Source organism: Diceros bicornis, chromosome 3 (assembly GCF_020826845.1).
Source record: "Diceros bicornis minor isolate mBicDic1 chromosome 3, mDicBic1.mat.cur, whole genome shotgun sequence".
Taxonomy (NCBI): Eukaryota; Metazoa; Chordata; class Mammalia; order Perissodactyla; family Rhinocerotidae; genus Diceros; species Diceros bicornis.
In genome coordinates, this window is record NC_080742.1 from 46574078 (window position 1) to 46592581 (window position 18504).

An 18504-nucleotide genomic window follows, 5' to 3' on the forward strand; every position below is an offset into this window, starting at 1 on the left:
TGGCCTGACAAGCAGTGTGTCGGTGCGTGCCTGGGATCCAAACCCAGGCCGCCAGCAGCAGAGCGCACACGCTTAACCGCTATGCCACGGGGCCGGCCCCAGAATTAGGAATAGTCTTGAAACCCAGATTTGAATACTAGAGGACATTGGAAATATCTTTAGCAAATGTGGCAGACTGTGTTGGTTGCCCACCCAGCAGCTATTCCCCTATTCTAATCTTGCTAACAGAATCCAGACTTTGGGGCACCCATTGTGTCCACCTCAAGGGAAGAATCTCAAGTATTTAAGTAAATCATGGTAATCCAAAATGACTAAAAAGCATCCAAAAGAGACTGTATAAATCAATGCTTCTCCATCTTGGTGACATATTACATTCAACTGAGGAGCTAAAAAAATACTGAAGCCTGGGATCTAACCCCATGAATTCTGATTTAATTGGTCTAGAGTGAGACAGAGCATTCGTATTTGTAAAATTTCAACAGCAGCTATGGATGACAATCATTGGTTTCAATTTTTGAAATCTTCAAATTTTAAAACAAATTGGACTATATTTAGTTTCCCTTCACACTTCCTGTTATAAGAATATTCAAAGACAAAATAATGAAATTACATTTCCCCTGTACCTCTGAGTTATAGTATGAGAAAACGTGGATCTGCCTAAATAATACCCATTTTTGATCCTGTCATAGATATTTTCCATATACTCTCATTAAATTCTTATAACACTACAGAAAGGTGCAATTAATATCCCCATTTTATAGATGAGAATATTGAGGTAGGCAGGGATGTAGTTAGTGGAGTCGAACCCAGATTTCTTGAGCTCCAACATTCATAATCTTTCCACTTTACGGTGCTTCTTTTCAAAAGCTTTCTCCTTTCATCCACTTACCACTAGCCGATTTCTACTCCCTGCTTATACAGAGCAAGGCTAAGACAGTAACTTGGCCTCTCCGACTCTCCAGTCTGATGCTCCAGCTTCTAAATTTAAGACTCAATCCAGTTATGACCCAGCCCTATTCGACTATTTTTGGGGACCAAGGCTGTGTCTATCAGTCCAAGTTCTCAAGCCTAAGCCCAAAAGCTCCTAGGAGCATTCCAGTGCTTCCGATCCTAGAGAAACAGCAGAGATTCCTATGAGCTTCTTGATATGCATTTTTAGAAGCTGCTTTTCAGTCCTGGAAATGTTTGCCATGACTCATCAAGAATTAAATTCGTCAGGACATTGTGTCTCAGTCCACTTTGGGATGTTAATGATCAGGATTGGCTGTCTTACATTCAGCAGTCTGACTGGATAAAAATCAGATTTCAATTTTAATGAAACATTCCTTGAAATGAACTGTAACTGTTAATGCATCTTGCAAGAGAGACCATGTTGTTCCAGGGCAAATTTGGTTCAATGTCTGAATTCCTTCTTTTACCACCAGTGACCAAAAAAACATAAGCCATTTGTTATTATTTGTATTTTGCTTAGCTGTCAGCCAAAATATTCCTTACTCATAATCAGTAAATATTCCTTGGGGAAAAAAATCCTCAAGCCAATATTAACTGTCTTGATTTATTTTGTTTCTGATATTTCTCTTACTTTACTCATGTTTCAGTCCATTGCATCTAAGCTGTTGCATTCTATTAAGAAGGCCTATTTTCCAAATGACCAAAGTAGTTGTGAAAAATATTACTGTAAACTCTCTGAATAATATAGTGCCTCAATTTGTGTTGGTTTGCACCCACTGAACATGCCGTTTTTCTATTGCGTAAATATGACAGAGGTATATTGATCTCTTCTTCTAAGTGCTTAATCAAACTCTATTAATACCCCTAGCCATAAACTATATATCAGAAAGGCATGGCTTTGAAATGTTTGCATCTATGAATCAAACTTAAATGAAATAATTTGTCACAAGACTGTTTTTCTGGGCCTCCTGGGAGCTGATCCTAGATTTTTCATGCTGTGTTATTAGCTTGCGTGTCGGCTTTGTCTAACTCTATGTAAAGTATGCTGATTTATTAGAATGCTCACTCTACAGTAAACTATAATTGGATGCTCTTGAAAGAATGAGTTTCATTGATCTAGTCAACAACCACAGATATTACTGAAGTAAACCTCTTAACAGTGTTGGGGCGTATTTTGGCCATGATCAATGTTTCTAAATCTTCCCTTGTATTTTTTTGTTTTGTTTTGTTTTATTGAGCGCTGTCTGCATTGATTTAAATCTGCAGCAAATGTTAAGTGCTAAATTTATCTTGACACAAAGTTTCACTACTTTTCTGGCGATGCAAACTTTTCTTTGTTTATTACAGATGAAAAATCTTCCCTGACAGTCTTTGAAAATAATCTATTTGTACTTATGTCAATATGCATCAGCAGTTGACGATAAGTAAAATATTAAAGACCTTGCTCTTAAAATAATCGAATTAAGTTTTACTTTCTTTCTTTTTTTTTAAACCATTGCAAATATCTACCTTGGTGCCTTCTTAAGGAGTTCTGAATTTTCAGAAAACAGAAGGTCAAATTCAACAGGTCTGAGTCTTTTCTGTGAGTGAGTAGAAATTGACAAGCGATGTGCAAAAGAATGAAAAACAAGCCTGATCTTGACTCAGTCAAAGCTCCTAAGAACCAGCTTTTGTCATGGAGTGTGCTGGCTTTGCAAGCAACTTTCAACCCTATTTAACAACATTAAGCCCAAAGGAAAAAAATCAGGAACTGCTCTTAAACTATTTGTGGGCTGTTTATCAGTCTTCTGAATTATACATCATGGAAAAATGTGAAATATACAGGTTAGTAACATTTTATTAGAATTATAAAACAGAGGAAAAAAAAAACCCTGCAGTATATATATGTGTGGTATACTTTCTGGTTAGAGTAGAAGTTACTTGAGAATGTCTGATTTTTATGTCCCTCATTTCAATGTCTACAATCGAGTTAAATTTTTCCCTGAGTGTAAAGAAAATAAGGGGCACTATGTTTACCCAGGTTTTCTTTAAAAAAGTAATATAAGCAGTCTATATATGCACAGGGTGAAAATTCAAAAGATAGCAAAGGAATTTGAGGTAAAAAGTAAGCCTCCCCTGTGTTATCCAGCAGCTAGCTATCTAATTCCCTCCCTGCAAGCAACCAATTACGTGTTTCTGTATATACTTCCAGAGGCACATTCAATGCACTTACAACTATATGTGTGTATATGTGTGTGTGCGTGCATACACAAATGGTAGCACGTTGCACAGTGTTTTCTACCTTGATTTTTTTCACTTAACAATGCTTTTTAAAGAGTTTTCCATATCATTACACACAGAGTTGTCTCATACTTTTAAAAAACTGCATAACGGGGCCAGCCCGTGGCTTAGCGGTTAAGTGCGCACGCTCCGCTACTGGCTACCTGGTTCGGATCCCAGGCGCGCACCAACGCACTGCTTCTCCGGCCATGCTGAGGCCGCGTCCCACATACAGTAACTAGAAGTGTGCAACTATGACATACAACTCTCTACTGGGGCTTTGGGGAAAAAAAAAAAGGAGGAGGATTGGCAATAGATGTTAGCTCAGGGCCGGTCTTCCTCAGCAAAAGAGGAGGATTAGCATGGATGTTAGCTCAGGACTGATCTTTCTCACAAAAATAAATAAATAAATAAATAAATAAATAAATAAATAAATAAATAAATAAATAAATAAAAACTGTTAAAAAAAAACTGCATAATATATCCATCCTATGGATGTACCATTATTTATTTAACTAGACCTCCATTGGTGGACATTTAGGTCATTTCCGATCCCTTGCTATGTAGAATAATATTTTACTGAATATTCTTTTACATAGATTATTTCTTACATGTGCAAGTATATCTATGTTATACTCATGAGCGGAATTGTTGGGTCAAGGGCATGTTTAACTAAAATTTTGGCAACCAAAATCATGTTTAATAATGGGTACAGCACAGGCTCCAATCAATCAGAATGAATGCTCGCTGTAGACCACTGGTAAAGGTTGGATATCAGATGAGGATACTGTCAAATTGCCCTCCAAAGATGTAATTGATCGGTCTCCTTTAAATAATTTTCGCGAGAATAGATACCATGCTCTTCCATTATTATTTCCATTTACAGAATTTGCTAAATCTCTGTGGTTTTTATATGAACATTATTGCCAGTAAAATGTTACCTGTAGACCACCAGTAGATTGAAGTTGTAAAGATGCTATATTCAGACTACATATTAAATATAGTATACTATTCATAACAAAGACAAATTCAGCATTGCCTGTCAACATTAACACCATGCAGAGGTCTCTACCCATGTGACTGAGCAGGTGAGTAGAGCAGAGGGCTTATATGCCTCTCCCGTTAGAAGGTAAGCTTCATGGAGGCAGGAAGCTGTTTTTATTTCCTCCAACAATATCTTCAACACCTAGAAAAATGCCTGGTGGTAGTCGGAGCTCAAAAAATATGTTTTCCTAGTGATTAAATAAAGGAACACCAAACTGAAAATCAGCAAGATAGAAAATCTTCCCTACAAGGATGGCAAAAGGTTGTGAATATTCCCATAGTAACACTTATTTTTATTATTGTATCTGTTTTCTGTTTCCTAACATTTGGAGATAGGCCACTTATTAAAGACGTATCCTGAAATCAAAATTATTGAAGTGAAACTTAGATTTCAATATTAGGTCTTTTAATTCAGCTCCTTGAGGAAAAGTGTCTATGTTTAAATATTCTTAGACCATGATTATTGCTAAAATTTGCACATTTTATAATGTGGTAATTGTATTTAACTAGCTGATGTCTTTTGTTTTGGAGGGCTGGGGGGTAGATACTTGCAAATGTAGAATTTAACACCTGAAGTAGTAATTATGTGTACTTAGAAATTACAGGGTAGGAATTAGAAATTGGAATGGAAAAGGCAGGTTATAGAAAATAATATTCAATATATAGATTTATGCGTTGAGTACTGTGGGGACACATAGCAAAAAATGCTTGTGATACCTTAAAACAAAGTAGTAACTTTTAATTCTCTCCGGCCTCCCTTCCACCTCCAATTCATGAGAAACAATGAGGCAAAATCGTGTAACAAGACGATGATTCCAAAACACTACAATATAAACACGGAATTCAATGCTGTCTCATAAGTTTAGATTGTCTGGGAAAAGCGTGATCTAGAAATATGGTTTCACATATAATACAATGTCTTTACAACAAGCTGAATTATTTGGACTTCTTCAGACTTTCTCCCACGTAACTATAATACTGTGTTATAAACACAAGGACTTGAGATGACTAAAAAATCAGCTCAGAATTTCAGATGAACAAGAACTAGCTAACTGTAGTGGTGAAGACTCACCACAAGAAACTTGAAAAGAGCATGAATGCTACACAATTTTCTGGAAAGGCTCTCACTGTAAACTCCAGGAGGGGTGGGATTATTTGGTTCACCATCATATTCCAGCTCCTAGCACCTGGCACACAGAAGGTACTCAACAAATATTTGTTGAATGAATAGGGAAGATGTTCTTTGTGAGGCTAAAAGAGGAGATTCTCAGCAAAAGCAACAAGTGGTCAGCATTTGTTCAAGTGTTGAGCTTCATAAAGCAAAGGGGTTGAGTGTTGAGTTATTAAGTAATGCCCATGATATCAAGTCTGGATCCCATTAAGCCCCAGGCTAAGGGGTGAACAGTTAATTTCGTAGCTGGACTAAATAGTTATATCGCGTATCAGTCAAGGTGATATATGCCCCTAAATCCCTTGGAAAGGACCCAAGGGCAGAGGCTGGAAATCATTATAGGCTTGACTTGGAAAACTGCTAATAAAGTGGGTCATGGAATTTTTTTTTTCAATGCCAAGAAAATAATGTAATAATGGGATTGCGTCTTTCCTCTTTTCCTTTGAAAATGCTTTTAGTATTAGGATCTGTTCAATCAAATGATTTAGGAATAGTCTAACAATGAATGTTTCCATGTTTTACATTCAGTACTTATTCAAGTGGATGCCTGCTGAGTTGTATTATCAGATTAAAATCTTTATGAATCAAAGAGGTGAGAGAGAGCTTTGTAAAGATATTTAAATTAAGAAAACTGACAATTACTAAAGTTTTATTTGAAGGTAGTAAATAGGAAGATTTTCTATGTGAGAATTGAATGTAGATAAATAATAGTGGAAGAATCTTTAATAGATAAGGCTTTAGAGTTTTACAAAGAGCTTTCAGTTATAATATGCAATTAAGCATATTGGAAAAGCTATTGAAAATAAAGCAAAGTTCTACATGGTTAAAGAAATGAGGCCTGGAAGCAATAATCACAATTAACATCAGGTTAGTTCATCATCCTTTGATTTATAGTGATTTAACAATGTAGCGTGGCACACATTTTTCAAAATCCAGTTGCTAATCTAATTCAGGTAGAAATGAATTGGAGCACTATTAGAACTTCATCTTGGTGTTCTGACCTAAAACGGAAATGCATGTACCAGTGCTTTCAATTTTGCGTTACTTCTAGGTACTACATCATGTTTCTAGGACTGCTTTTCATCATGATGGTGACTCGTTGCCTTAAGCCTTTTTATTCCTAGAAAAGTTGGAATTCCCTTTGAAGTAAAAGGGAGTTCTGCATGTGAGATAAATGTGAGTTTCATCGTGGAGGTGGTGAAATAAAGAGGCATTGGGATGAATGTAGATTACCATTCCAAATCCTTTTTATGTTCCTGTTCCTCTACCCTCAAAAGCATCCTGCTGAAGTACTTTTCTATAACTTTGTCTCTCCCCATCCAAAGAAAATAGCGATACAGTGAATCAGATTTTCACCTCCTTAGCAGGAGAGATGTCAGTCAAGAGGTGATTTAGCAGGTCCCAAGAATTCTCAGATTTTTGCAGAATGTGTTGAGAAAAGTATTGAATTCCCCATACGCAGTTTCCCTTGGGACCGTGTAGCTTTGTTAACTGGTGAATGAGGCTGATTGATCATCCTTTGATTTATAGTGATTTAACAATGTAGCGTGGCACACATTTTTCAAAATCCAGTTGCTAATCTAATTCAGGTAGAAATGGAATACAGCATCCAAACGTGACTTAATCACCCCAGCCTAAGGCTACTGGCTTGTGTGATGCTAAATTGTGAAAAGTAAAGGAATAAAGACTTAACAACCAGCCCCCAAATGCCTTCTTAGATATTATTTAACGGCATCCGTGCACACTCCTTTAATAAGCAGAAAGAACTAGATAGGCACATCATATCAATTTATTCTCACAGCTGCTTTAAGAAAACCCAATTTATGAAAATCCAAGTTTAACCTAATCTTTACAAAAGAATAATCCCTTGAGAGATTATTCTGTGAGGAACAAATAATCTGAAGAACATATATCCATTTGCTTGGTTCTGAAGGGTTGTCTATCTTTTAAAATGTCTGAGGGTCCTCTGATGGAGGGAGAGAGGTGTGTGTCAGTCTGTTTAAGCTGAGTGCTTGCAGCCACAGCAGATGTGCGGATTTTCCACACGACTATGGATGGAAATCCAGCGCTTCCTGGAGGATGGCATTGGTAATTTTGGGGGGAATGGCAGTTGAGAGGATTTGAAGATGAGCTAGAAATAGATTCCCTAGGTTGGACCATGGACCAGAAGGGATTCCACAGCCATTCCTGCTACGTCACAAGCCAAGTAGTAGTACTTCCTCGGTGGGACAAGAAAACTCTTAAGAACCCTGGAAGCTGTAAAAGGCAACTTCTCTGTGAGTCCTTTTCCCTTTGCTAGCCTCTTCCCTTTTTTTTCTTTTGTGAGGAAGATCAGCCCTGAGCTAACATCTGCCAATCCACCTCTTTTTGCTGAGGAAGACTGGCCATGGGCTAACATCCATGCCCATCCTCGTCTACTTTATATGGGACACAGCCAAGCATGGCCCGACAAGTGGTGCGTTGGTGCGCGCCCAGGATCTGAACCTGCGAACCCCGGGCCACTACAGCGCGTGCGCGCACTTAACCGATTGCGCCAGGCCAGGCCCTCTCCTCTTCCCTTTTGTTTCCTCTTTTCTCTTTAGATTTTAGCCTTTCCTGCTGCCCTTTTTGGTTTTGTTTCCACCTTGCCGGAGCAGGTTTAGCTGACAACCTCGCGATCTCCTCCTGCGCTGGCTCCTTCTTTGCCGCCCCTTTGGCTGAGCTCACCTTCCTCTAGGGCATCTGGGCAGCGGGAGGGCATGTGCTGGTGTCTGGCTGGGAGAGCCTTCCTGAAGGTGGGCTGCCTGGCGGCTGCCACTCCTCCCCCAGTCTCTCTCCTTCCCCCAATTTATTTAATAATGCCCATTTGTTCATTCATTTGTCCAGTCAACAAATGTTTATTGAATGACCATGGATGTGAATCACAATTCTAGGTGTACAACGGTGAGGAGCAAACCCAAAATAAATACCTCTTGCCCTCGTGGAGTTTACAGTTTCATTTGTTAAAAATAAGGCAATTTGTCAATGTATAACTGAAAGTTGAATTATAATTCACATTTTCCAGTATTTATTTTTATTTGTATTTTCAGCATTCAATAGATTTTAAAGGTATGTCATATGTTTATCTCTCTATTTTTGTCTTTTATATTTGTGGCATTGGTATTTATTTTAGATTATTGGATCTTGAGGATAGGGATTTTTTTTTTTCTGTCTCTCTTTGGTAGAGGCCTTATAATAACAAATGTATCTTAATCAACACTTGTTAACGATTTCATCATTTAGACTCACACAATGTTAGCCTTGGAAGAAGCCTGAGAGATCATCTAAATTAATCCTTCAATTGTATAGGTGAGACAATGGAGGCTCTAGGTGATAGAGTTTTTAATAGAAAGAGCTGTGATCATTAATATTGTTGTCAGGTTCACATAGCGAGTTTGGTCAAAACCGGCTCGAATCTAGTTTTTCTGGATTATTTAATAAAAAATTTCTTTCAATAACTATTTATTGAAAAACTGGTGTCATTTAAAGAGCTTTGACTTCAGACAAATGTCTCAAATTTAAAATCTGTTATTTCCTACCTACACAATATTTGCCAATTTCTTTTAATTTCTCCAAGCCTTGGTTTTGTCACAGATGAACTGGAGATAAAAATAATACGTTCCGTTGAGGGTTTTTATGAGGATTAAATAAAATATGGTATGTAAAATGCTTAGCATACGATAACTCAAAACAGCCTCTAACTGTGGATGGCCTGTTTTCAATATGGCTTCCAAATATTGGAGACAGAAGCCGTGCAGAGGTGAACAAGGACCCGAGGTGGGCTCGGCATATTCTCCAGCTCTCTCTGAGAGACAACTGGAAACAGTACTTCCATCCTGAAACTAAGAAAGCTCATCTGATTTTTGTATGTCACAGGGAGGAGGCAGAGTCTAACCTGGATACTATAAGAACTCAGGTGACTAATTTGAATATTAAAAATAAATATATGACTTTATTTTGTTCTCCAAGATGAGTAGGGTCATAGTAGTTACAGGATGATTACCCCCTAAGCTTCCATCAGTGGTTCATTCAAGCCCCTTTCACCACATGGCAGAGATCCTTTTCCTGCCCTCCTCTAGAGGGCAAAAAGTAAGTGCAAGAAGCATGACTTAAAACTATGAAAAGATAACATTATCAATTCCTTCTTTTCACTGGAAGGTTTCATTATCTTATACTTTTAATCTCTGCAATTGTTTGTTTTCTTTAAATAAACAATATCTGGGGAAAAGAAGCACAGAAGCCTTCGTGTTTAACAGCACCAGATCACCCAGGCCTTTATTTGGGAGTGGGATTTGGCTATGAGGATTAAGAGAGAAAGAGATACTTGTCAAATGAAATGATAATTTTTATTCTATTGTCTTTTTCTATACTGATCACCTAAGCACATTAATGGCTATTTCTGAGAAGGGAAATATTTTGAAAATATATATAAGGTCAAATATGCCTGAATAAATAGGGTATATTCATGCAACGAAATACAAAATGATCTGAGACCTACCTGCAATGGAAAATTAAACAAATTATTAACATGCATAAATTTCTAAATCGTTAAATGAAAAATTTTAATCAGATTGTTATTATTATTGTTATTTTTATTGCTGAGGAAGATTCACCCTGAGCTAACAACTGTTGCCAATCTTCCTCTATTTTGTATGTGAGCCTCTGCCACAACATAGCCACTGATAGACGAGTGGTGTAGGTCTGCACCTGGGAACCGAATGGGGGCTGCTGAAGTGGAGCGTGCTGAACTTAAACCACTAGGCCACCGGGGCTGGTCCCAGATTGTTATTATTAATACAAAGTTTAAAAATGCTACTGTACTCTGATGTAGGAAAAATATATTTAAAAAACAGGTGGGAGAGATGCTCATCAGCTTAGGATGGTGGTTCCCTCAGGAGTTGAAGAGAATTGTTTTGAGGAAAGGGCCAAAGGAGGATTCAATATAGTTTTTTGCATTGAAAAATATGCAAGAAAAAGTACCTTAAAATACAATTGGAAGTAATAGCCTTAGAATAAAAAAATGGGAGGTATTTAGACTAGACTATGGTCATTTTCTGTTATTTACATCATTGCCTGTGCATTGTCCCATAGAACTTCCTGCAATGATGGAATTGTTCTGTCTCTGTGATGGCCAATCGAGTAGCCACTAGCCACATATGGCTACTGAGCACTTGAGATGTGGCTAGTGTGACTGACCAGCAGAATTTTCAATTTTATGTAATTTTAATTAATCTAAATCTTAAATTAATTTAAATTTTAATGTGGCCAGTGGCTACCATATTGGACAGTACTGATTTAGACCACAAAGAACATTCTAAAGCTTTTCTCTGACTTCATTTTGGGAAGAAACTATCTCATTTTTCTTCCATTATGAATGTGAGTGTGAATATTTGAAGAAAACAAAATAATCTCTTGATAATATCAAGTATGACAAAGGACAACTGAAAGTTATCGGGGTATTAGGGGAAGTGGAAAAAGAAACCTTCCTGACTGTGTTTCTGTTTGTAAAGTGGAATGAGTAGAAATGTCACTATAAGATTCCACTGGGTATATATAGAAAAGAAAGAATCAAAAGCCCTCCAAGTGCTCATGGGGGGTGCTTTGGATTTGGTAACAGATTTGATAGCTGAAGACTTAATTTCCCCAGTGACTCAACTGATACAGGGGATTTTATCTTTTTCAGAAAATTAAGAGTAAATTGGCTGGCTTAATAGGCTTACTGACTCCAGTTAGATAAGTATTTGCTGTGTTTATTAAGTTGTTTATGTAGTACAATAATACAAGTGATTTAATAAAGATAAGACTTCAGATAAATGTCAACACACTTCCCACTCTGCAGCTGGTCCATTTCAAGCAGTTAAAATAAATTAAAAGATAAAATACTGCTCACAAAAAAATTGATCATTGTCCAAGGGAAACATTTAAAATTGAGAGAAATCGCCCACTTTCAGTGCACAAAGACATACACACATGTGTGGGAAATGAACCTCTCTGTAATCTAGAGATTCTTTACCTAAAAACAAAGAGACAGGAAGCTATGTTTTGTAGGTGTTTGTCGTAATGAGATATAATTAAAAGGTACTTATGGTTTGTAGACAAGTATTAATGACCGGTGTTATTTATAGCACAAATAATGGAGATCTTTGAATTAGATAAAATAAATGCTATTAATTCTGTTATTTATCTATTTTTACATACATCAAGGTATAGCTAGTGAAAGCTTACTAAGCTATAAAATGCAGATGCTGTCACTGGAATTTAAAGAACATAAAGTGGATCTGAATTTTACCCAACCTTCTCTGTTTACATTGCTTTGAAAAAAACATTTATGCTTTTACTTGTAGTTTTTCTAGAACATAATCTGACATTTGAAAAATATAATAAAAAGATGATAATAGAGAAAGAGGATGTATTTTCATGGTGGTCAAATCATTATTTCTTTTGCCTTGCAGATTGGGGTGGATGGAATTCCTTTCCTCAGCTTTCTCAAAGCACGCAGGGCAAATCGTTACAATTTCAGTATGCCCTTACCTATTTTTTCCATCCGAGACCTATATCACAGTTCTTGGCATATAATACTTGTTCAAAAGAGTATTTAAAGCACTGGTCAGTTTAGAAATGCTGGCCCAGTAGGCCCATGGTGAGCTCTTGCTGAATTCTGAGCCACAGAACTTTCTTACAAGACACCAAGGTTGCTGTCTCACAGTAGGAAATATTGAATTGAAACATGAAGCTCAGGACATCAAGTTCTTGGTTTGATGAGGAAAAAATTATTTACCATAGTTCGAGATTACTCTTTCTTTATTCTTGAAAATTATATGGAATATTTAATGTTTATGGTATTGCACAAAGTGTTTTTCAAATGCTTGACACACAGAGACATTAGACATTTGCAATTTCAAATGCGTGGGATAAGATCTCCACCTGCCCTAGAAACGAAGTTCGCCTTTTAACCAGGTGTGGTAGATTGTTTTTTTTTTTTTTTTTAATTTTTTGTTTATTGCAGTAACATTAGTTTATAATGTAAAAATTTCAGGTGTACATCATTATACTTCTATTTCTGCATAGATTACATCATGTTCACCACCAAAATACTAATTACAACCCATCACCACACACGTACCGAATTATCCCTTTCACCCTCCTCCCTCCCCCCTTCCCTCTGGTAACCACCAATCCAATCTTTGTCCCTATGTGTTTGTTTATTGTTGTTATTATCTACTACTTAATGAAGGAAATCATACGGTATTTGACCTTCTCCCTCTGACTTATTTCACTTTGCATAATACCCTCAATGTCCATCCATGTTGTCACAAATGGCTGGATTTCATTGTTTCTTATGGCTGAGTAGTATTCCATTGTGTATATATACCACATCTTCTTTATCCATTTGTCCCTTGATGGGCACTTAGGTTGCTTCCAAGTCTTGGCTATTGTGAATAACGCTGCAATGAACACACGGGTGCATGTACCTTTACGCATTGGTGTTTTCAAGTTCTTTGTGTAAATACCCAACAGTGGAATAGCTGGATCATATGGTAGTTCTATCCTTGATTTTTTGAGGAATCTCCATACTGTTTTCCATAGTGGCTGCACCAGTTTGCACTCCCACCAGCAGTGTATGAGAGTTCCCTTCTCTCCACATCCTCTGCAACACATGTTGTTTCCTGTCTTGTTAATTATAGCCATTCTGACGGGCGTGAGGTGATATCTCATTGTAGTTTTGATTTGCATTTCCCTGATAGTCAATGATTTTGAACATCTTTTCATGTGTCTGTTGGCCATCTGTATATCTTCTTTGGAGAAATGTCTGTTCAGGTCTTTTGCCCATTTTTTAATTGGGTTGTTAGTTTGTTTGTTGTTGAGATGCATGAGTTCTTTATATATTTTGGAGATTAAGCCCTTATCAGATGTATGGTTTGCAAATATCTTCTCCCAATTGTTAGGTTGTCTTTTCGTTTTGTTAATGGTTTCCTTTGCTGTGCAGAAGCTTTTTAGTTTGATGTAGTCCCATTTGTTTATTTTTCCTATTGTTTCTCTTGCCCGGTCAGACATGGTGCCTGAAAATATGTTGCTAAGACCAATGTCGAAGAGCATACTGCCTATGTTTTCTTCTAGAAGTTTCACAGTTTCAGGTCTTACATTCAAGTCTTTAATCCATTTGGAGTTAACTTTTGTGTATGGTATAAGGGAAGGGTCTACTTTCATTTTTTTGCATGTGGCTATCCAGTTTTCCCAACACCATTTGTTGAAGAGACTCTCTTTTCCCCATTGTATGTTCTTGGCTCCTTTGTCAAAGATTAGCTGTCCATAGATGTGTGGGTTTATTTCGGGGCTTTCGATTCTATTCCATTGATCTGTGTGTCTGTTTTTGTGCCAGTACCATGCTGTTTGGTTACTATAGCTTTGTAGTATATTTTGAAATCAGGGAGTGTGATACTTCCAGCTTTGTTCCTTTTTCTCAGGACTCCTATAGCTATTTGGGGTCTTTTGTTGTTCCATATAAATTTTAGGATTCTTTGTTCTATTTCTGTGAAAAATGTTGTTGGAACTTTGATGGGGATTGCATTGAATCTATAGATGGCTTTAGGAAGTATGGACATCTTAACCATGTTAATTCTTCCAATCCAAGAGCATGGACTATCTTTCCATTTCTTTGTGTCTTCTTCAATTTCTTTCAGAAATGTTTTATAGTTTTCGGTGTACAGATCTTTCACCTCTTTGGTTAAGTTTATTCCTAGGTATTTTATTCTTTTTGTTGCAATTGTAAATGGGATGGTATTCTTAATTTCTCTTTCTGCTACTTCGTTGTTAGTGTACAGAAATGCAACTGATTTTTGTATGTTTATTTTGTATCCTGCAACTTTACCATATTCGTTTATTACTTCTAAAAGTTTTCTGGTGGATTCTTTAGGGTTTTTTATATATAAAATCATGTCATCTGCAAATAGTGACAGTTTCACTTCTTCCTTTCCAATTTGGATCCCTTTTATTTCTTTCTCTTGCCTGATTGCTCTGGCTAGGACTTCCAATACTATGTTAAATAGGAGTGGTGAGAGTGGGCATCCTTGTCTGGTTCCTGTTCTTAGAGGGATAGCTTTCAGTTTTTCACCATTGAGGATGATATTAGCTGTGGGTTTCTCATATATGGTCTTTATGATGTTGAGGTACTTTCCTTCTATCCCCATTTTATTCAGAGTTTTTATCATAAATGGATGCTGTATCTTGTCAAATGCTGTCTCTGCATCTATTGAGATGATCATGTGATTTTTATTCTTCATTTTATTAATGTGGTGTATTACGTTGATTGATTTGCGAATGTTGAACCTTCCCTGCATACCTGGAATAAATCCCAGTTGATCGTGGTGTATAATCTTTTTAACGTATTGTTGTATGCGATTTGCTAGTATTTTGTTGAGGATTTTTGCATCGATGTTCATCAGTGATATTGGCCTGTAATTTTCTTTTTTGTGTTGTCCTTGTCTGGTTTTGGTATCAAGGTAATGTCAGCTTCGTAGAATGAGTTAGGGAGCCTCCCCCCCTCCTCAATTTTTTGGAAGAGTTTGAGAAGGATAGGTATTAAGTCTTCTTTGAATGTTTGGTAGAATTCACCAGGGAAGCCATCTGGTCCTGGACTTTTATTTTTGGGGAGGTTTGTGATTACTATTTCAATCTCCTTACTGGTGATTGGTCTATTCAAATTCTCAACTTCTTCTTGATCCAGTTTTGGAAGGTTGTATGATTCTAAGAATTTATCCATTTCTTCCAGATTGTCGAATTGGTTGGCATATAGCTTCTCATAGTATTGTCTTATAATCTTTTGTATTTCTGAGGTGTCTGTTGTAACCTCTCCTCTTTCATTTCTGATTTTTATTTGCGCCTTCTCTCTTTTTTTCTTGGTGAGTCTAGCTAAAGGTTTGTCAATTTTGTTTATCTTTTCAAAGAACCAGCTCTTGGTTTTATTACTTTTTTCTATTGTTTTTTTGGTCTCTATTTCATTTATTTCTGCTCTGATTTTTATTGTTTCCCTTCTTCTACTGATTTTGGGCTTTCTTTGTTCTTCTTTTTCCAGTTCCTTTAGGTGCACTGTTAGATTGTTTATTTGAGATTTTTCTTATTTGTTGAGATAGGCCTGTATTGCCATAAACTTCCCTCTTAGAACCGCTTTTGCTGTATCCCATAAATTCTGGCATGTTGTATTTTCATTTTCATTTGTCTCTAGGTATTTTTTGATTTCTTCTTTGATTTCTTCGTTAACCCAGTCGTTGTTCAGTAGCATTTTGTTTAATCTCCACGTATTTGTGGCTTTTCTGATTTTCTTCCTATAGTTGATTTCTAGTTTCATACTGTTGTGGTCAGAAAAGATGCTTGCTATTATTTCAATCTTCTTAAATTTATGGAGACTTGTTTTGTGGCCTAATATGTGATCAATCCTGGAGAATGTTCCATGTGCATTTGAAAAGAACGTTTATTCTTCGGTTTTTGGATGGAATGCTCTCTATATATCTACTAGGTCCATCTGTTCTAGTGTGTCGTTTAAGGCCAGTGTTTCCTTATTGATCCTCTGTTTGGATGATCTATCCGTTGGTGTAAGTAGAGTGTTAAAGACCCCCACTATTATTGTGTTACTGTCTATTTCTGTTTTTATGTCTGTTAATAATTGCTTTATATATTTAGGTGTACCTACATTGGGTGCGTAGATATTTACAAGTGTTATATCCTCTTGTTAGATTGTTCCCTTGATCATTATGTAATGCCCTTCTTTGTCTCTTTTTACAGTTTTTGTTTTAAAGTCTATTTTGTCTGATATGAGTACTGCTACCCCAGCTTTCTTTTCATTGCCATTTGCGTGGAGTATCTTTTTCCATCCCTTCACTTTCAGTTTGTGAGTGTCTTTAGGTCTGAAGTGTGTCTCTTGTATGCAGCATATATATGGGTCTTGTTTTTTTTATCTGGTCAGCCACCCTATGCCTTTTAATTGGAGCATTTACTCCATTGACGTTTAAAGTAGCTATTGATAAGTATGTACTTACTGCCATTTTTTAACTTTTTTTTTCCCCCTCAGTGTCTTAGTAGTCCTTCTCTGTTCCTTTCTTCTTCTATACAGAATTGATGGTCACTTTAGTTTGACCTCTGTCTGAAAGCTGTACTCTTTAACTCCCCTCCTCCCTCATTTTATGTTTTTGATATCATATCTAACCTCTTTTTTGTGCATTTGTATCCATTACGTTCTTATCATGGAAATAGATAATTTTTCCTATTTGTGGTCTTCTCTTTTCCCCTTAAATCAGTCCCTTTAACATTTCTTGTAGCACTGGTTTCTTGGTGACAAACTCCTTTAATTTTTGCTTGTCTGGGAAAATTTTGATCTCTCCTTCCATTTTGAATGATAACCTTGCTGGGTAGAGTATTCTTGGCTGCAAGTTTTTTCCTTTTAGCACTTTACATATATCATGCCATTCTCTTCTAGCCTGTAAGGTTTCTGCTGAGAAGTCAGCTGATAGCCTTATGGGGTTTCCTTTGTATGTAGCTTGACATTCTCTTGCGGCTTTTAGGATTCTCTCTTTATCTTTAATTCTGGACATTTTGATTATGATGTGTCTTGGTGTGGGCCTCTTTGGGTTTATCTTGTTTGGGGCTCTCTGTACTTCCTGTACCTGGATGTCTGTTTCCTTCCTTAGGTTAGGGAAGTTTTCATCTATTATTTCTTGAAATAGATTCTCTGCCCCCTTGTCTCGCTCTGCTCCTTCCAGGACACCTATAACACGGATGTTAGTGCGCTTGATGTTCTCCCAGAGGTCCCTTAGACTATCCTCACTCTTTTTAATTCTTTTCTCTTTTACCTGTTCAGCTTGGGTAATTTCTTCTAGTCTTTCGTCCAGCTCACAGATCCATTCTTCTGTATCCTCTACTCTGCTTTTGAGTCCCTCTAATGAATTTTTCATTTCCAGTATTGTATTCTTCATTTCTGATTGGTTCTTTTTTATATCTTCCATTTCTTTGTTGACATTCTCACTGAGTTCATCTATTCTTCTCCCCAGATCAGTGAGCATCCTTAACACTCTTAGTTTGAATTTTCTGTCAGGTAGGTTGCTCATTTCTGTTTCACTTAGTTCCTTTTCTGGGGTTTTGTCCTGTTGCCTTACTTGGAATGTATTCTTTTGCCTCCTCATTTTGTCTCTTTCCCTGATCTTGTGTCTACGTATTAGGTAGGTCAGCTAGGTGTCCTGCTCTTGGATAGGTGACCTTATGTAAGTGATGCCTTAGGAGGCTTCCAGTGTGCTTCCCTCAGTTCTCAATTTTCCAGGGGTGACCCCTATGTGGGCTATGTGTGTCCTTCTGTTGTGGCCTGTTTGCTCTCCCTGTAGGCACCCAGGGAGGCCGAGTTATGCTCCTGTCCAGCTGTTGTAATGCTCAGCTGCTTGTAGTTGTTGTGGGCCCTTCAGTCTCTTTATCAGGTGTGGGGAGTCCCAGCACAGTTGGCTGCAAGTTCTAATACCACATTTGTGTTGCAGTATTTCTTTTAAGTGAGTAGGCCCCCAGCCTGGCGGGTTGTTAGGCTCAGGGTCTTACAATTGCTGTAAGCCTCTAGCCTATTAGGTCTCTTGTCAGCTCTCTGAGGATTGCAGCTGGGTGGGGCTGGCCTCAGGCACAGGAGCACCCAATTGTTTCAGGCTTTGGAAGGTGGGGCAAACCCCCTATGTGGGTCTTTGAGAAGCACAAGTCTTCTGCAGCTGACAAACCGTGCTGCCCACAGGTCCACACACAGAGTCAACACAGTCCTGCCCTGTGTGCATGCCCCGACCTCCCCAAGCAGACCCAGTCTCTCCATGGCGGGAGCCCCACACACTCCGCCACTGCCCCACACTCTCCACCGGCTCCTTGTGAACACCCTGCCCCTCTGAAGTCGGCTCAGTTGCCAGGCTGCAGAGAATCCAATCACCAATCTATGCAGGCCCATAAGTTGCCTGAGGGCTTGTTGTTGGGTGGGGCCAGTCTCTAGGGTGGGCTGCCTGCCCTGGCTGAGCTGGATTAAATCGGTGCTCTTGTGGGTGGGGCAG